The sequence below is a fragment of the Talpa occidentalis genome, unplaced genomic scaffold (genome assembly GCF_014898055.3).
Source record: "Talpa occidentalis isolate TD23 unplaced genomic scaffold, MPIMG_talOcc4v2.1 talOcc4.7, whole genome shotgun sequence".
NCBI lineage: Eukaryota > Metazoa > Chordata > Mammalia > Eulipotyphla > Talpidae > Talpa > Talpa occidentalis.
In genome coordinates this window covers 39135953-39156630 of record NW_023605083.1, presented here as the reverse complement: position 1 = coordinate 39156630, position 20678 = coordinate 39135953, and the positions used below count along the sequence as shown (strand labels likewise).

Here is a 20678-nt window from a genome sequence, read left to right as displayed (position 1 = left end):
CAAGAGGGAACCTGTCACTGTCATATCACTTCATATTTTTTAACCTTTCTTGACAACTCTCTTCTTCGTTCCCTGTAAGTGGTAAAATGGCTCTGTCCCAGGAAAACATCCCAAGGGAATACACAGAAAGAAGGTTAGAGTGAATCTGCAAAGTTATCTGTGAATCAAGAATTTCCTACCCAGCAAACACAGTACATTCAGGTACATGACTATGACTATTTGGATTGTTCATTGCCAGCAGAACACATAAAAGCAGCCCTCCACATAAACTCATGGACTGACTAGATTCTCCTGTCTTGAGACATGCACACCATGTAATCCTGCCTCAGTCCCACTGCTTCTGCCTCAGAAAAACCTCTCCTCTCTTTTAATTCCTACAGTCAGTGTTTTAATTCTAGGGCTTCCCTCAACACTGCTTTCTTTCTTTTTTTTTTTTTTTTTTTAAAGATTTATTTATTTATTTGTTTGTTTATTTACACAAGAACCGGAACCGGTCAGATGCGTGGGAGGGTAAGAGGCTTCACCAGAGACAGCAGGGAACAGAACAGGCAGATTGATGAAATACACTGCTGAGGGGAGCAGTGGGCGCGACAGGAGAGGTCTGCCGCGCCTTGTGGGACCCTCACCAGTCAGCCTGGATCGAACCAGTGCTGCAGAGGCTGCGGACAGCTTCACAGCGCTGCACTCAACTGCCTGCGCCACCAGGGGAGGCCCTCAACACCTTTTTCAATGGTAATTAATTCAATCTTTTGCGCCACCAGGGGAGGCCCTCAACACCTTTTTCAATGGTAATTAATTCAATCTTTGGGCAGATTCTTATGGGCCAGGAATTGAGATTATTCCTGGGAATATAGTGGTGAACAAAACAGGTATTATCCCTGCCCTAGTGGAGCTTAGAATCCAGTGAAGGATGGCAGACAATCAATCACAGAAATAAAAAATTGCATAATTACAAAGTGTGGTAAATGCCATGAAAAAAATTACAGGGCATTAAAAGGACCCAATTAAGATTAAGGGCTTGATTAAAATAGAGGTCAAGGAAAGCCTCTGGTGAAAAGATGTCAAAGTTGAGTCTTGAAAGGTGAGCTGACAGGATATAAGTAAAGTGTGGGGAACAACATTCCAGGCGGAGGGAAGGACATGTGAAAGGCCCTGAGGCAGGAAAGTGGTTGGTAGCTTAGAAATACTTAAAGAAAATCAGAATGGCTGAAAGTGTCCATCATATTTGACAATCAGGAATTCATTGGTGATCTTGACACAATTTCAGGGCAGTGGTAGGAAACAAAGTCAGACAGGAGAGTGTTCAAAAAGAGCATGGAAAATTGAATAAGTGGAGACAGCATGGGTGGCTAAGGAAGGCTGGCTGTTAAAGAGAGTAATGGAACAGTATGAGATGGGTCAGAGGACTCCATCAAATTAATATATGCACATGGCTATAAAATTAAACAGTACTATAAAGCTTTTAATGACAAAAAAAAAAAAATCCCCTGGCTCCATCCCTTTGTACCTCTGTGAAACTAGGTTCTTCATAGACCACAACCTAGTGCGGTTTCTCATCTTTTACATAAGCCCGTGCTTATAAATAATATGCTCATTATTTGTGGATTTTAAACATGCGCTTTTGACTTTCTAGTATGGAAGATAAAAAACTTAGCATCATTATACCACCCTCCTCACAATTTCTGGGTAAATTTAATAGCCAGTATTTATTATGACTTGGTAGTCTATGGACTTTTACTATTTCTATGTAATTTATAACTTCTAATACTTGATTCTTTTGGTTTGTTTAGTTTTCTTTATATTTATCCCTAATTTTTCCCAAACTCTCTAGCAAAACTATAAAAATCCCTGTCAATATAATTTTCCAAATGGTCAAACATAGTTTCTTTTTTTCTTTTTTTCCATGGAAGATCTTCATCTGGAACTGTATCATGTTCTCCTGATACATTCTAAACTGATCATAATCATGTTGACTTTCTCTTATCATCCTAGGGATTTCCTTTGTCTTTCTCCTATGTTAGTTGTCCTATATTCTAGATTCCATGATTTCTTCTTTCTCGATTACTCTTTCATTTAGTTGAAGCATATCCTGAAGCAGCGTTCTAAGAAATAACACATGGTAAGAACATTTTATAAATGAATGGCTGAAAAAATATTTTTAAAACTTTCACAGTGGATAATTTGTACACAAAATCCTAGGCTAGAAATCAGTTCTGAGAAATTTGAAGGTATTGCTTCACTACTTATCTGGTTTTTATGTAAAACCTTATTTTTTTAAGAAGAATTTTAAAATTTCTTCATATTTATCATGTTCCAAATTTCCATGATGAAGTACACTAGGGCAGGTTATTTTTATTTGTTGTACTGGGCACTAAATGGGCTCTTTCAATTTGGAGACTCATGTTCTTTGGTTCTGGGCAATACACTGGTTATTTCTTTTCTTTTTTATAACTTCCTCCCCACTGTTGTTGAAGGTTTAGAAGACAGAGGGATTAAATAATGAATCAGTAGTGGCTCCAGAATTTCTGTATAGGTTGAACTTAAAATCAGCAAATAAGCCAAAAGGGTGAATAAGAGAGAGATGACATTAGGGAATGTCTTAAAGTTCTTACATAGCAATCAGAGGGTTTTTACTCAAAAAATATGTTTGGGGTATCTTAAAAAGTATATAATTTGGTATGATATTCTTTGCTGTATGGACACAATGTCAAGACAAAGTATATAGCAGGGAGAAGGGAGGGTCAGAGGTTGAGAAGAGTTGTGAAGGTATAAAATATTTGTTGTAGAGAGTGGAGAAACAACTTTATTAAATTAAATTTATAAGTAATGAACTTATGCCGGCTTGTGAGATTACCAGCCAGCATAAGTTTGGTGTTGATAAATTAGAATGATACTAAATCTTCTGGGCTGTACAATTTTCTTTGTACAGACAATGCTTAGCAGTTGATTATAGACATAGAAAAGGTGAGGGGCTAGAGTCATTCAAGCTTACGGTTTTACTAAGTAAATAAATTTTTATTATTATTATTTTTTAATATATATATTTATTTATTTACTTATACAAGCACCCGGTACAGTCAGAAGCGCGGGAGGGTGAGAGAATTCACCAGAGCCAGAGCGGGGAGCAGAGCAGGCAGAAGGACCGAAGGACACTGCTGAGGGGAGCAGCGGGCGGCAGGAGAGGTCTGCGCGCCATGTGGGACCCTCCTCCAGTGGCCGGGGAGCATCTGGGGATCGAACCGGCGCCGTAGAGGCTGCGGGCAGCTTCGCAACCCAGTGCTCAACCGCTGTGCCACCAGGGAGGCCCAAATAAATTTTTAAAATGAAGTTAAAGGACTACCAGTGAGGGTACCTCAAGAAATGAGAAGAATAAACTGAACCACTAACCAACATGAATAAGTGCTGATGAAATGTTAATTAGAAGAAAGAAGAACATAAAATAATTTTAATGCTATAATTACATTCCCACAAAATTTATATATGCATGCAAAGAGAAAAGATAGGCAGAGGGAATTACAGGTCATTTAAATTTATTTGTTATTCTTAATGTTTCACTTTGTTTTTAAAGATTTATTTATTTATGTATATAAGAGCTGGGGTGTAGGCCAGAGGTGGGGTGTATTAATTCGTCCAATTCTGAGGTTGTTGTGTCTCAGGAATGGGGGGCCTGAGGAGAGGGAAAGCAAAAGGGGGGTGCTGGATCAGTGGCACACACAGCTATATTGAATTTGCTATCTTAATACAGGCACAGTTCGTGGCACCCAAAGCAACTATAATAGTAACATCAAAGATCACCCATCACAGATCACCATAACAGAGACAATAATGGTGGAAAGGTTTGAAATATCGTGAGAATTACCAAAATGTGACAGAGAAGCAAAGTGAGCACATGCTGCTAGAAAAATGGCATCAAGATACTTGCTTGACCCAGGGTTGCCGCAAACCTTCCATCTGTAAAAGGCACGAGTCTTTCCAAGTGGAATAAAGTGAGGAACACCTGTATATATTTGTCTTAATTACAGGACCTCCTACTTTTTGCTTCAGTTTCTGTTCAGCTTGGTTCATAGAGATTTTTGTGAGGCTTTTGTCTACTGTTCATAAGTGACCTTTCCGTGGCTTTAAACCTGTTTGCTAAAGCTAACATCAGGCTCATTCTGGGGCTCAGGTAGCCTTTCTGAATGTTACTAAATTCATGGATCTTTGGTGAAAGTAAAACAACCTCAGAGATAGAGCAGATTTGCTGAACCAGGCTTAAAGTCAGCTCAGCTACCATGATTTAGCCTACAAATATTTATTGAGTTATTAAGGTTTGTGTTAGGTATCATGAATATACAGTAGAAAATAGCGCCCATAACAAGCTGGCATTAGGGGGATGGGCAGGAAAATAGGAAAACCTTCGGACCATGGCTGACTTTCAAAAGGGCCTCACATCCCTTAAAGTGGTAGTTGCAGAATCCCAAACTCTACTATATTTAAAAATTCAGGGCTGTTTAAGATTTAAATACACAAATGTTAAGGGCAGCAGGTACTTGGCCTCTGAAATGTTCCCTTTAAAATCACATGGCAGTTGAATCTGAAGGTTAAACTTTAATATGAAAGAACCTCATCAAATAGTTGATGCAATTTTTTTTAAAGATTTATTTTTATTTATGCATACAGGAACTGGGCTTCAGGCCAGAGGTGCAGGCAGTGAGAGGATTCACCAGAGACAGAGTGGGGAGCAGAACAAGCAGATCTACTAAAATAAGCTGCTGAGGGGAGCAGCGGGGGCGACAGGAGAGGTCTGCTGTGCCATGCGGGTAGCTCCCTGGCCGGGGATCTAACTCAGACTGCTCTGGCTGGCCATAGCTTGATGGGGCTGAGACTTTAACCCCTGGCCACCAGGGAGTCCCTAGTTGATGCAATTTTAAACGTTGATTTAAAACAACAAAATTAGTAAAACTGACTTTTTCATTAAAAAAAAAAGTGGGTTCTGAAATCTAGCCCCAGGCATACAGTGTTGAGGGAAACATATTTTTTACATCATTGTTCATTTTTAAACAATGTTTGCTTCCCCCCCCACCCCCAGATGCAGTCCCCATAGAGTTTCCTTCCCCAATGCACCCGTGCACCATCACCTCAGTCCCCTGTGCTCCTGCCTCCCTCCCTCTCCCTCCTCCTCCCCTGAACTGAATTTGATGTAAGCCTTTCAGCCACAATCTTTATTAAAATTTCAGTTTTTAAAAAGACACAGTACTTTGTCCATCTAAGATTTTGTGCTCCATGAAAAAGGTCACTTAGACACTGAGGCCAAAAGCTTATTTTCTTAAATTGACGATTATCAACATCAAACATTCTCTAGTCAAGTTGTAACCGTGTGCCATCCACAGAAAGGGGAGGTCCAGGTTCCCTGCCCCACCCTAAGGAAGGCTGGAGCTAGCAGGGTGGAGCTGAGCAGGGAGGAGAAGCTGGAGTGGAAGGAAGATCTAGAAGAGGACCTGGAGGAGGCATGTGGAGCAGGGACATGTGAAGAAGTTGTGTTTGCTTCTTGGTCTTGGACTTGGGGGACATGGAAGGAGACACTTGAAAGAGACAGAGATGGGTGAGAGACCCATGGGGAGGCTGGCAATGGCAGCCTTTATCTTGACTAGGATTTTGATTTTGCTCTTTTCCTTCCAGACTTGCCTGCCTCTTTTCTATGGGTCCGCAACAGGAGGTGCCTTAGACTTGTGGCAAGCTTCCGGGTCTCAGCAGTCCTGCTTTGGGCCAACCCTGTTTGGCTGGGTATTTCGCCATGGCGGGGGATAGGTTACTTGGGGTGCTTGACCTGGAAACTATATTCTTTCTCTTCTCTTCTCTTTATGCATGCTTGTATTAAAGTTATTTTCTATTGAAAGCCGTACATACTAGAATGTTTTCACTTGAAATAGGTTCTGCGGCGGATGGCAGAACCTATTTAGAGCAGGCAGGTTTGGGGGTTCTGGGGTGTCCCTCAGTGCATCCCACTAACAAAGTGTGACTCAACACTAGCATGATCTAAAAAGGGACATGGCAGCTGAATGAGAATGGAATCAAAAGTCACTTGCGTGTAAGTTAAAGTCCTAAATGCATTTGTACCATCCAGAGGAAATGCTACTGCACACATGGGAAGTCTGAGTAAATGGGAAGCTTGACCTTGTGTCAAAATGTCTGTAGCAGTTTGTCAGTAAAGTTTAGTCCTTTTCAAATTCAAGTTAAAAAAAAAACCAGCAACCAAAAGGCCCTCAAATTTAGCCTTTTATCCTTACATACAAATAAAGTTATAAAGGTGGTGATGTTGTGATTTATACTAATAGATATTTCGTCTTTATTCCTGTTTCTGGCACAGATTTTCTAGAACTCTTGGAATTTTCTAAGTGATGAAAGCCACAAAGGTATTTTTTGTTATCTTAATGAGGTGACCACACCTAAGTGTGGGTTTGGGGGGAAGGGCCAGAGGCCAGGCGGATTAAGGTTGAATCAATGATTTAGTCCATCACCCCTGTGTGCTGAGGCCTCCATAAAAACCTCCAAGGGCACGGCAAGGAGACGGTGTAGATGTGGGTGGAGAAGTGGGGTTCACCTGGAGAAGCACGGTCGCCCTGCGCCCTCTCCCTACGCGTCTCTTCCATCTGGCTCTTCCTGAGTCATGTCCTCTCACAACACACAGGTAATCTAGTGAGCCACTCGAACAAACTGAACGGGGGTGGGACACTGGCTTATAACTCGTCAGTGAGAAGCACAGGTGACTTCCTTGCACCTTCGCCTCGAAGGGGCAAAAGGCAGAAGGGAGTCAGTCTTATAGGACTGAGCCTTTAACCTGTGGGGTTGGACCTTATCTCTGGTCATGTTAGAGTGAGCTGAATTATAGGTCATCCTGTTACAGACCTCTCCCTAAAAAGGGGGGGTAGGGAGCTTCCCACCCCACTTAGTGAGACGCGGAGCTGAGTGGCCAGGTGAAGCTATATGACAGGGAGGACAGGTGGGCTCAGAACAAGATAAAAAGAAGAGCTCTTATTCCTGTGCCCTGATTTGTACCCTGCTGCTGCTGGGAAGGAGATATGGAAGGAGAGACACCTGTGTAGAGACACTTGAAAGGGACATGTAGGAGAGATACGTGGGGAGGCTGACAAATGGCAGCTGATGTTTGATGTGGTATCTCCTTTTGTCCCAACTTTTCTGGGACCTGCTTCAGAACCCCTTTCCTCTGGTTCCCCACCAGAAGGTGCCTTAGATTTGTGGCAAGCTTTCAGCCTCAGAGGCCCTGCTTTGAGCCAATCCTGTTTAGTTGGACATTTAACCACAAGGATATGGGTAATTTGGGGTGTTTTATTGGGACATTAATATCCTATCTTCTCTCTCTATACACAATAATTCTATTGAAGTTCTTCCACACTAAGAGTCTGCTTTGCCTCTGTGTGCACGGACGGCTGGACTCCTTTAGAGTGTGCAAGTTTGGGAGTCCTGGGGTACCCCTCAGTCATGTGCCCCCAACCAAGCTGGTGTTTAGAGCATTGCTTGTTGGTATGGGGGAGACCTCCCTAAACACACTGAAAATTTGCGTTCCTGAACACTGTAAAAGTAATCATTTTAAAAAATTTAGCTTTATTGATTTATAATTCCCATACCACAAAATTCACCTTTTTAAAATGTATAGTTTAGTGTTTCTTTTCTCCTATTTCCATGATCATAACCTAAGTTTGGAATAACTAGATGGTCCCCAAAAGAAACCTTACACACAGTGATCCTGCATCCCACAATACTACTGGAACTAATTTACAAGTTACAATAATTTTTGGTGGATTCCTCAGGATTCTACATACAAGATCATGTCATCTGCAAGTAGAAACACAGTGACACCCCACTGAACAATGTTTTGGTCAAGGATGGACCATGCACAATATAGCATATAGAATGGGGGTCCCACAGATTATACCACGTACCCCCGGTGAGTAGCAAACTACCATCCACACTAAGCAATGTATGACTGTAGTTCCCCTTCTTTTCCAATCTGGACCCCTTCTCGTTCCTTTTCTTGCCTACCTGCTCTGGTTGGAACTTCCTATTGTCAAACTTAACTCTGAGGATAGTTCTGAGAAATGCCTTGCTGGGTGATTTCCTCATTATGCAAGAATGCCATGGAGCAACCACACAAACCTAAGTGGTCTAGCCTAGGCTATCTGCTATATATAGACCTCTGGGACCACCATCACATATGAAGCCCACTGTTGACTGGCATGTTGTTAGGTGATGCAGGCCTGTATGATGTGGAACAGAAGTGACGAGAACAGGCATCCGTGTCTTAAGAGGAAAAGCATTTAATTGTCTTTGCCCATTAAGTGCAATGTTAGCTGTGGGATTTTTGTAAATGCCCTTAATCAGGTTGAGGAAATTTTCTTCTATCCCTAGTTTGTAGTTTGTTGAGTGTTTCTATCATGAACTTGTTAAATGGGGGTTTTTTTTTTTTTTTGCAACTACTGAGATGATTCATGTGGTTCTTGTTCTAAATAGTCGTTTTTTGTGATAAATTTGTTAAATATTTAAGATGTACCAAAATTATTGTAAATCTGCTCTGAATTTCAACCATTCTTACTATATGATGAACTTTAAAATATGGGTGAGGTCAAGCTCTATAGATCCCTGAGAGACTCAGGAAGCAAAGACTATTTCTGCCTCCGAAGAGTTTACAGTTATGTTAAACTGTTTACTGTGTTACAGTGTCAAACTGTCAGAATGGAGCCCCAGACTAGGTCAGAGGAAGCACAGCAGAAATTATATGCCCAAATTTGCAGGGGGTGATCAGAAAAGGTTTCAGAAAGGTCATATGAGTAGATTCTTAAAGAAGAGAAATATGCATGCAGGTCAGGGGAAGGATTTGAGTCAGAGAGACTATGAATATGAAGAGAGTTCTTCACATTCAGTAGTGAGAAAAGAGGAAACCTTGCCATTTTCAACAAGGTGAATCTGAGTTCACTGGAACATTATGCTAAGTGAAATAAGTCAGAGAAAGACAAATACTGTCTATGTGGAATCTTATACATGGAATCTAAAGAAGTTGAACTCATTGAAACAACAGAATGGTGGTTGCCAGGGACTGGGGACCGAAGAAAACAGGGAGATGTTGGTCAAAGGGTATCAAGTTCTACTTGTAAGATGAGTGTACAGCGTGGCGATGACAGTTAACAATACTGCATATACACCTGAAAGATGCTAAGAGTAGATCTTAAATATTCTCACCATAAAAAAGAAATGTGGTAATGTGAAATGACAGAGTGATAGACAGAATAATACGAAATGATTACCCTACTTTGGCCATCATTTTCTAGTATATAAGTGTGTAAAATCAATATATCATAACCTTAGACTGAACAATGTTATTTGCTAATTATATCTCAATAAAGCTTGAGAAAGAAAAAAGAGAGTTTCCTCTCTGGCGAGTCAGTCCTCTCACCCCCTGCACCTCTGGCTTACCCCCCAGTTCCTGTATGTATAAATAGAATAAATCTTTAAAAAAAAAAAAGAAAGAAAAAAGAGTTTCTCAGAGAGATTTGTGCTCAACAGTCCAGACGCGGGGACACCTAGATTCAGAGCATTTACTAAGAGAAGCACTGAAATCACAAAAGGCAACTAAAGATTTAACCATCTGGAAATTGTAAAATTCTATGCCAAAAAATTATAAACAAAATTAATAGTCAAATAAATATTTGACATAAACATAACAAAAGGCCAGTATCCTTAACATATAGAAACTTTATGTGATAACTAAAAACTAATTTTTTTAAAAAATTGTGACAAGAATGCATAACATGAGATCTATGCTCGCAACAATTTTCAAGTGTACGGCACAATAATGTCAACTATTGGCATAAAGCTGTATATAGATCTCCAGAACTCATGCATCCTGCAGAACTCAAACTTTATACCCAAGGAACAAACTCCGCATTTCCCCCTAGCTCCAATTCCTGGCAACCACCATTCTACTTCCTGCTTCTATGATTTTGACTATTGTGGATGCCCTATCATTTAAGTGGAGTCAGGCAGTATTTGTCCTTCTGCGACTTGCTAAAATCACTTTAAGATCTTAATAGAACAGGATATGAACAAACTTCACAGAAGAAAGAAGAGAATAAAGCTTATAAACATACAATAAGATTTAACTTTTTAAAAAAAGATACCCTCTTTGGTTTACCAATTATTAGACAAAATAATAATGGATAATTCTGGTGAAGGTAAGTAAAATAAGCATTTTCACATTTTGCCAATATATTTTGGTATAACCATAAGCTTGTTAAAATTATTGATCTGTCTATCTAAAGTCTTAAAAAGGTTTAAATCCTGTAACTTTACTTCTAGAATTCTAACGAAAAACTATCAGAGATATGGACAAAGATTTTTGCATAAAGTTGTTTATCTTAGCATTTTTAGGAAAGTGAAAAACTATTTTAAAAAATTCCAAATGTCCAGTATTTAAGCAAATTATGGTATTTTTAAACACTGGATTTCTTACACAGCTATTAAAAAGGCCAGGAAAAAGACAAAACTGCAGGCAAGCTATAGATCTGAGGCCAACAGCAGAAGGAGGGGGAAGGGTCAAAACCAGGGAAGGGAGGAGCACAAGGAATATGGTGACAGTTCACGTGTGTTTTGGTGGTGGAAATTTTAGGGGGACTACATCTGAGAGGGGAAATCAAATATCATACAAAAATGAACATCAATGTAAGAGAATAAAAAATAAATTAATTTAAAAAGTTTTGGCTTCTAAGAATTCAATGGTATTTTTATTTTATACTTGTCTTTATTTTCTAGATTCTCCACAGTGAGCAGATGATTTCATCTATTATCAGGGAAATTTTTTTTTTCAGAAAATATATATATATATATTTTAAGATTTATTCATTTATACAAGCACTGGGTACAGTCAGAAGCTCGGGAGGCTGAGAGAATTCACCAGAGCCAGAGCAGGGAACAGAACAGGCAGACTGACGAAGTACACTGCTGAGGAGAGCAGGGGGCGGCAGGAGAGGTCTGCGCACAGTGTGGGACCCTCACCCTGTGGCCGGGGATTGAACCGGCGCTGCAGAGGCTGCGGGCAGCTTTGCAACCCAGCAGTCAACCGCTGCGCCACCGGGGAGACCCTCAGAAAATATTTTTAAACAAAAATAGAAAACTTTTTAATTTTCAGAGACAACTGTCACAGTGCACTTCATTTCATCTTTCTCTATAAAAAGACAATTAAGGTTAAATATTTTCTAGGTTAAAAGCCTGAGTAGTTAATAGCATTTCCTTAGAAATATATTCCACAATCTAATTATGAATGAATGTGAGTTTTATAATCCTAATCTCTAAGGGAAGAAAACCCAATGTGGATATAACATGTCCCAAATAACATTCTTAGATGGTCTTTAATTCTTGGGTCTTATGCACTGGGGCTTTTGCCTTAAAAAAAAAAAAATCAAATCTGAGAACCACAGATTAAAGTTTAAGCCTAAAACCAAGTCTATTCAAAGTGTGGTTTATGGACCAGTAAAATCAGCCTCAACTGAGAGTTTATTAGAAAGGCTAATGCTTGGGCCAATGCGCAAGTAGCGAATCAGGATTTCAGAGGTGATGCAGGTGATTTTTATGCATCCTCAAGTTTAAGAAGCACAGGAGAAGAGGAAAGTGGTAAAAGCGGTCAGGGATACTCACAGGAAAGGAGGTACTGAGCCTCCATTGTTTAATGTGTAAAATTTATAAATATATACATTATCATTTAAAAGATTTATTTATTTATGCATACAAGAGCTGGGGTACAGGCCAGCAGTGTGGGCAGGGGCAGTGAGAGGATTCACCAGAGACAGAGCGGGGAACAGAACAGGCAGACTGACTGAAATACACTGCTGAGGGGGGCAGTGCAGCAGGACAGCTTCGTGGCGCTGATGCTTAACCCCTTGTACCACCAGGGAGGCCCCCACATATACATTATTATTAAGCATTCTTAAAACAAAGGCTTTTTTCTTCCACTTCCAAAACAAAGATTTTTTTAAAATTTAATTTTTAACATTTATTTTTAATTGAGGTAATACTGGAATATCCCCATCAGGTATTACCACGGTCACCACCAACTCACCCATATTCCACCACCCTGGCCCATTGTGCTTCCTTCCATCTTCCAAAAAAAAAAAAAAAAAATCTTTAAGGCTAGAAAAAAAATTTGGCTCTGCACTAAGATCAACAATCTGGTGTAGGTCTTAAATTAAAGGCAAAGGGGATCCAAAATTTATTCCTGGTTCCCCCCCCAACCATTCATTAAATTAAGGCCAAGGGTTCCACATAAGAAGCTGGGAACCGCATGTGTGCAGAATATAATTTGATTATATTTTACATGAACCAAGAATGGCTACTTGTAGGTGGTCAAGTTTGGATTCCCAAACCCAATCATTTTTTTCTATTTCTTTCTACATTGGAGTCATGACTGAGGAAAAACATCTATTTATTAGAGGCTCTCAAACTGTGCTTTACAAAGTTCCCTCCGAGGGCTATGAAAGAGATGTGAAGGGGATGGAGATAAAATAAGGGAGAGAGAGACAAATAGGTTAGAACGCTTCCCCGAATCCTTGCCTTCAGCCAAAAACGCTCAGCTTTTATCTTTTTGTGTCCATTTTCTGGTGGAATACACTTGTACAAAGCACTCTCCTCTAAGAAAAAATTGAAATTTCATGATTTTCTACTACAGCTTCTCACAATCCAATGAAAAACCACCGCTGGCTTGTCTTCTCATGAGCTCTTTCTAACTAGCCACCACCACCACTTGGTTGCGGGAAAGGACTTGCAAATGGACAGTGGGGCAGGTGGCCCAGCTTCCAGGGCGCCCTTCCCAACCACTATTGCCAGGGATGAATAAGTCGTTTGTAACATGCAGGTAGCTGCTGGAAGTCAGGCAAAGGTACATTATATTAATCAGCCTATAGTGGAGTGAAACAGACACTACACTATCTAAGAAGTTAACACTAGGAATAGGTATAAAATAAACAGTAATATTTTAAAGAGGTAGAACAGCTGTTGAACAAGCAAGGAAGAGACATCCTTGAAAGTGGCCACCTTGGGAGACTCACTCACTCCAGCAGGGCTCCTATCCCAGATGTTGCTAGAACTCTTTGGGCATTGCAAAACTCCCTCCTTGCCAACGCACATAATTGTGAGACAATCGTCTTAAGCCTCTAAATTTTGGGGTGGTTTGTTATAAATGAGACAAATGTTGAAATCATTATTCTTTGGGAATAATGGAATTATTTAAGAGGTATTTAAAAGGAAATGATTAGTCTGACAGAAAAACCCTATAGTTATCCAGAGCCCTCAGAGCAGAGGTTGATCTGCACAACAAAGTTTGGTTATATCCGTATTTAAACAGGTAACAGCATACTTCAAATAACAAGACAAGAGCATTTTGGAAGAGAAACAACTCCAGGATAAATGGGATCAGCTACAGGTCCCCACCTTTCCCCTCAAGTTTTTTTCTTTTTTCCTTAGAGTTATCTGAGCCCCATCTACATCAACTTTAGAAATACTCTGCTCTTCTTTTCCCCTTTACCTGAGCATAGATAAAAATAACTTTTCAAAGTTATATATCTTTAAAAAAAAAGAATTATGCAAGAAAAGAAAATACAAAAATAGAAAAACAAACAAGTCAAATATAGATTTTAGGGTACAAAGGTAAACAAGTTAAGTACAGACTTTGGATCCTAAGATAACTAAATTCTAGCTAGGAGTTGACTGGCCCTGTTTTTCTCTCCACACAGTTATCAATCCATTGTCCTTGACCATAGGGCCTTATACAAGAAGTCAAAAATGCAGCAGATCTTTCAGAGCCCAGTCTCATCTTGCTGGAGAAGAAAAAAGTCTAACTTATTAAGCCACAAGTTCCAGAGAGCAGAGGTTTTCTCCTTTAAGTGTGAAAACTAATTTTTAAAATACCTTGAGGTAGTCTGGTAAACTTTTAAAATGTATACTTTTACTTACGTACTTTTTTTATGTATATAATATGTAGTCGATAGAAATATTTTTCTTGACAAATTATTGTTAACATTAATTAACAAACTAGGCTAAAATACAGTTTTGTTCTTAGTGTCTATTAAGGACGTGCATACCAAATCAACAAACCCATAAGTCTTTGTGCTAAGAGTAATTATGGTTCACTTTTGCCATTTCTGTTCAACATATAACGTTACATCATATAAAAATTAACTCAAAATGGCTCAAAGGCCCAACCCTGAGATAAAACAATACTTAAAAAAAAGAAAGAAGACAGCTTCATGACATTGCATTTGGCATGATTTTTGTTTGATATGACACCAAAAACATAGGCAATGAAAAAAAAAAAAATAGGTAAATAATACCCAAAGTCCTAGCCAGAATAATTAGGCAAGATAAAGAAATAAAATGCATCTGCACCTCTGCTTGCAGATGATATGATCTTATATGTAGAAAACTCTAAAGGGGCCTCCCCGGTGGCCCAGGGGTTGTCTCAGCGCTGTCACCACTACCACCTGAGTCTGATCCCCAGCCAAGGAGTTAACCCACTTATGGCGGGGCAGACCTCTCCTATCTTGCCCAGGGCACCCCTCAGCAGTGTGTTTCAGTTGGTTTGCCTGTTCTGCTCCCCACTCTGTCTCTGGTGAATCCTCTCACCCACACTCCAGTTCTTCTATGCAAAACAAACAAACAAAAAACAAAAAAAAAACCAACGCCAAAAAAAGCCTAATGATTTTCCCCAAGACTATTAGAACTAATAAACGAATCTGGCAAAGATACAGGACACAAACTCAACACATAAAAATCAGTTGCATTTCTATTTACTAACAATGAAGATTCTGAAAAGGAAATTAAGAAAACAATTCCATTTACAATAACATCCAAAAGAATAAACTACTATGAATAAACTTAACCAAGGAGGTGGAAAGAGCTAATCACTAAAAACTATAGAATGTTCCTGGAAGAAATTAAAGATGACACAATAAATGGAAAAATATCTTGTGTTCATGGACTATAAGACTTAATGTTTTTAAGATGTCAGCATCTACAACATGCGACAACATGGATGGACATTATGCTAAGCAGAATAAACTGATCATAGGAAGAAATACCGCCAAGGATTATATGAGGTAGCTGAGTATATGAGGTATCTAAAATAGCAAATCCATGACTCGAAGAGGGGAGTGGTGGTTGCTGGCAGGTAGGGGAAGAGGGAAATAGAGAGTTACTGTTCAACAGGTATAAAATTTCAGTCAAGATTCTAAATTAATAAATTCCAGAGTTCTGCCTACAACAATTGAATAGTCGACAATATACTATACACCTAAAATTTGTTAAAAGGGCAGATACCATATTAAGTGTTCTTTACATAATAGCAAAAAGATGTCAGTACAACCCAAGTGATCTACAGATTCAATGTAATCCCCTTCAAAATCCTAACAATTTTTGCAGAAAGAGAAAAATCTATCCTAAAATTTATATGGAATTCCAAGGGATCCTGATGGTCAAACCAATTTTGAAAAAAAAAAAAAAAAAAAAAAAACAAGTCGGAGGGCTCACATTTTCTGATTTTTAAACTTACTACAAACCTACAATAATCAAGAGTATAGTACTGGCATAAAGACAAGACATATAGACCAATGAAATAAAATACAAAGCCCAGAAGTAAATGCTGGTGTATTTGGTCAAACGATATTTCAAAATTATCCAAAGGGGAAAAGAGAGTCATTTCAGTAAATGGTGTTGGGAAAAATGGACAGCCATCTGCAAAAGAATGAAGTTGGAATATACCACATAAAAATTAACTCTAAATGGATCAAAGATCTAATCATGAGCTAAAACAACAACAAAAAACTGAAAAGAAAGGGAGAAATCTTCATGACATTGAATTTGGTGTGATATTTTGGACACGACACAAAGACATAGGCAGCAAAAGAAAAAAATAGGTAAATTGGACCTTATCAAAATTAAAAACATTTGTGTATCAAATAAAGGACACCATCAGCAGAATGAAAAGGCAACCTATGGGATGGGAGAATATATTTTCAAAATCATGTATCTGGTAAGGAGCTTCCATCCAGAATATATAAGGAACTCTTACAACTGAACAACAGAAAGGCATATACCCCAATTTAAAAATGGGCGAAGGACTTCAATAAATTTCTCTAAAGAAGATATAAAAAAGGCCAATAAGCACATTATTCAATACCACTAGTCATTAGTGAAATGTGAATCAAACCACAATGAGATAACACTTCAAACTCATTAGGATTAGTATTATTAAAATTAAAAGCAATAGGAAGTAACAAATATTGACCAGGACGCAGAAAAGTTGGACTGCTTTACATTGCTAGTGGGTGTGAAAAATGATATACAGCCATTGTGGAAAATGGAATGGTAGTCCCTCAACAAATCAAACAGAATTACCCTACAAGTCAGCAAGTCCCTTTTTGGATATATACATACACATAAATACACACACACACATATATTCTAAATGAATAAGTTTCAGAGATCGGCTGTACAACAGTTGTGTGTGTGTGTGTGTGCTTGTGTGTGTACGTATATACCCAGAAGGACTGAAAGCAAGACTCAGATATGTATACATCGATGCTCATAGTAGCAGTATTCACAGCAGCCAAAATGAAAGCAACCCAGTGTCCATTAACAGAAGAATGGATAAACAGAATGTGGTCTATGCACACGACGAATATTTTTTAGTCTTATAAAGGAAGTAAATTCAAATATAAGAGACCACATGGATAAACCTTGAACACTATGTTAAACAAAATAAACCAATCACAAAGAGAAAAATACTATATGACCCAACTTATATGAAGAATGTAGACCAGTCAAATTTGTGGAGAAAGTAAGTAGAGTGATGGTTGGGGACTGGAGGAAGAGGAAATGAGGAATTATTGTTCAATGGTTATAGAGTTTCAGTTTGAGAAGATGAACAAGTTTTGGAGCTGGATGTTGGTGACAGCTGGACAGTAATGTGAATGTACTTATGCCAACAAACTGTATACTCACGAATGGCTAAAATAATATTTTATGTTATGTATATTTTATCACAATAAAAAGAAAAAGGCACAAGAGAGGTTCAGCTATGAATTATACACTCTTTCATTAGAAATTATCCCTACCCTGAGTTATCTCTCTCAAAGCAAGGTTGATACCTAGTCACTCAAAATAATATGCTCATTCTGTATGATGGACTCATGTGACAGAACTACAGTATCCAATGCTTAGGTCTGAGTGGGTGTTTTCTGGGTATACTCAACACTGAAAAATCAGATTATAGCAACAGAGCCCGCCCTTACCCTAACATGAAGTGAGCCATCCCGGTCAAGTGACTTTTAATAAGGTGCTCAGTCATTGTGTATGAGTAACAGAAGAAAAGGGTGAGTTATTGTCCTAAATATGCAGAGAAAAAAAAATAGAACATAAAAATCTCTCCATGAACTAGGGTTGCCAGATTTAGCAAGTAAGAATACAGGACACCCTGTTGTTTATCTGAAATTCAAATTTAACTTGGCACCCTGTATTTTATCTGGCAATACTCTGAAATATTAGAAGTGAAGAGAAAATAAATCAAAATCAAATAATCCTCAGTATTCCGGGGTTGCTGAGGTCTTTACAGGGAGCCTAGCTAGAAAAGCCCATAAAATGTATTTGTTACAAAAAAGCACTGGTTTCCAAACACTATGTCCAAACTGAATCTAGTTTAGGAGTCCCTCCTTGCTCTGGGGTTCCATGATCTAAGATTTACTTTATAAAAATAGGCTAGAGGGTAGAAGAAAGACAAAGTGGAGAAAGGCTAAAGCAAAGTAGAAATGGGTGAGAACACACTCAGGCTCCAGTTAGGCAGATGTGGCCTCAAAAAGGGACCTAAACATTTGACCAAAAAAATCAGAGGAAATCAGATTTTGACCTGACTCAAAGCAGAAGAGACACGGGCGGTTCGTGGCCTGTGGCCACACAGCAGGGGTGCGCAGGCAACAGAACACTAGGGATGTCCTTCCTTTCCCTAAATCACACCACTCCTCAATTTCCCAAGAGCCTCCTAAGAAATACCAATCACTATTTTTACTTACTAATATTCTGAGCCCTAGTTACAATAATGCCGCCAGTCAGCAATGAATTCTTAGTTTACAAACTACTACCGCTTTTTAGCCACCGTTTCATCGCTCAACAATATCCTCTGCTTCCCCATAGATCAAAACTGAGATCTCCAAACCCTGTCTTACCTTCAGGAAACTGAATTTGTTCAGGTCATCGTCCTAGGAATCAACAAAAACAGGTTTCGGGCTCTTGGTTCTTGGAGAATTCCATGCACAAAAAGCCTCCGTTCTTGTTGATTACTGACACGGTTCACACAGTGGTAACCCCTGTTTAACTCTGGACTACCCAGACAGAAATGGCCTGCGAGGCCTACAGCAGTATCTAGGAATCGTGCCATGGCTCTCACACTAGGCCTGCCTGGGGTGTCTACCCTGCCGAGTGGGGTGGCGTAGTGTGAGAGGGCCAGGGAGTGTGGGGCAGGACTGGGAATCCAGGAGCGAAAGGGTAAAAGAGCTAAAGTCCTCCATTCCTCCAACCCCAGCACCAGCTGATCAGCTACCCTGAGTCAGCTTCAAAGGCCGTGGCTGGCCTCCAAGCATTTTTCCCCAGAGGGAGCCGTCAGTCTCCAGGGCAGAGGAGCTGGTCACCCAGGCAAAACTCTTAAGATTACGTGGGCAGCCCCTAAGACACTAGCCAGTGAGAATGTCTGCAGCCCCAGCCCTGGCATCCCCTCCCGCTGCAGACAAAACACACACAGCGGATGCACAGGAACGCGCCTGTGCATGAAATGCGTGTAGTGGACGATTAAATCTATTGTTTTCTGCGCCCAGTGTGAGGATGCTCTTGCTCCCCCAGCCCCTCAGGTAACCAGCACACCTTTCCCACGAAAACACTGCCTCGCGGCCTCTGCTTCGGGCTCATTCATTCATTCATTCCCCGGCTCCTGACACATCCCCGGGCGCCGCCGTGCCCGGCGCGGTCCTCGCCTGCCCCAGAGCCCGGGCGTCCCGCGCCAGGCCTGGCCCTCCGGGTCGCGGAGCCCTTGGCGCAGGTGAGCTGGGGGAGCCCTCGGCAGGTGAGCCCTTGGCAGCGGCGGGGCTGGCGGGGCGCCAAGCGCAGGTTCCCGAGAGCCGGGGTGGGGACCGCGCTCCCGGGGCAGTGGCAGGACGCGCGGGTGCAAAGCCGCGCCCTGGGCGCGAGCCGGCTACGGGGTGTCTCCCGACAGCTTGTGGGGACGTTGGGGCGGATCGGGGGCGACGCCCAAAGGGGTGCCTGAGCCCCCGGGGAGCCCGCAGGGCCGAGGGGAGGTGCGCGCTGCCCCGCGGGGTGCGGCCGGGCCCGTGGGGCGCAGGGGCAAGCGGGGTCCCCCGGGAGGACGCGTCCCTACCCGGCTCCGGCTCCGGCGCGGTCCTTGGCAGCGGGCAGCCGCGGCGCGTCCCGCGCCCCCGAGGCGGGCCCGCACCCCTCCTCCGCGGGCGGTTGGGGACGCCCGGCGCCCCTGCAGCCGGCGCGATGGTCCGCTCTGGCCCGGCCTCCCGCCGCCCCCGCGGCGCGCTTGGTTCGGCCCGCCGGACGCCGGGGCTCGCCGGGTGCCGCTCCCGCCGCGGTGGGCGCCCGGGTCCCGCGCAGGCTCCGCGCACCCGGAGGGCGAGGCCCGGCCCGGCCCGCCCCTGGGGCGCCCCGCCCCGCCCCGCCCCGCCCCCGCCCCGGGCGGCCTCCGCGCCCGCCTGCGCGCCTCCGGGGCGCGTGCCGTGGGCGCCCGGCTGCGCCCCGGGCAGCCAGGGTCAGCCCCGGGGTCCCCGCGGCGGCTCTCGGCGCAGACGGGAAAACAAAATGGCATAACCAGGCCCTGCTCGCAGCCCAGGCCGGGGGAATCGAATCACTGCGGGGTGGAGTAGGGTCGGTGGAGCCCAAGCTCTGATTTCTTTTAATATGAAAAATCATTTCAATTCTAACTCCTTTATGAATGCTTTTAAAAGCGCCCGGTGCAGAGCCAAATTTAGGAGGTCCCGGTAGCACCCCGCAGTGAGTCTCTCCTCGGGCCTGAACTTTTGCCAGGCTTCTCTGCTGGGCTGTGTGTGCTCCACCTTCGGCTTCCCTCTGTGCCCTTGTAAAATCCTGTTTGCGCAAGAATCCTGCGGAGTTCCTTGCGCGGAAATTCCTGCCCTTGTTAGTTGACCGTTCTCGCTGTTTATTACCCCAGCCTGGCCTGCCTTTAGCTAGAATTCTCTTGAGTCAGGAGCCCCCTCCCCCTGGTGTTTCCTTTCAGTAATTGGTATGGTGTGTTTGGGACACTCCAAAATCCAAATGTTAAAATCCTAACCCCTAATGGTGACGGTATTCGGTGGGGCCTTTGGGGAGAGTCCAGGGCCTGGGAGGGCAGCCCCCAACGATAGGCGCAGAGCTCTTACAGAAGAGATGGCATGGTGCTCCCTAGCCCGACCTGCCAGGTGAGGCCCCGGGAAGTCTTCCACTTCCAGCCTCCAGGTTCTGAGAAATAAATTTCTGTTTGTAAGCTATACAGTCAGTGGTTTTTTTTACAGCAGTCTGAACAGACTAAAACTAATTTTCCATCCATGGGCCCCTACCCTGCTCCATGGCTATAA

General features: G+C 42.0%; 1 protein-coding gene across 2 annotated transcripts in view; it reads right to left on the bottom strand.

Moving 5' to 3' along the window:
- RUSC2 (RUN and SH3 domain containing 2) overlaps positions 1 to 19497 on the bottom strand; it is a 65947-nt gene extending 46450 nt beyond the window's left edge. The window contains exon 1 of one of the 2 annotated variants that reach the window (XM_054688655.1): positions 19460 to 19497. The gene's annotated coding sequence lies outside the window, so the exon portion shown is untranslated. Of the gene's footprint in view, positions 1 to 18257; positions 18963 to 19459 lie in introns of those variants that run through there. The other variant, XM_037495490.2, reaches the window with a different exon arrangement.
- Positions 19498 to 20678: the final 1181 nt, after the last annotated feature.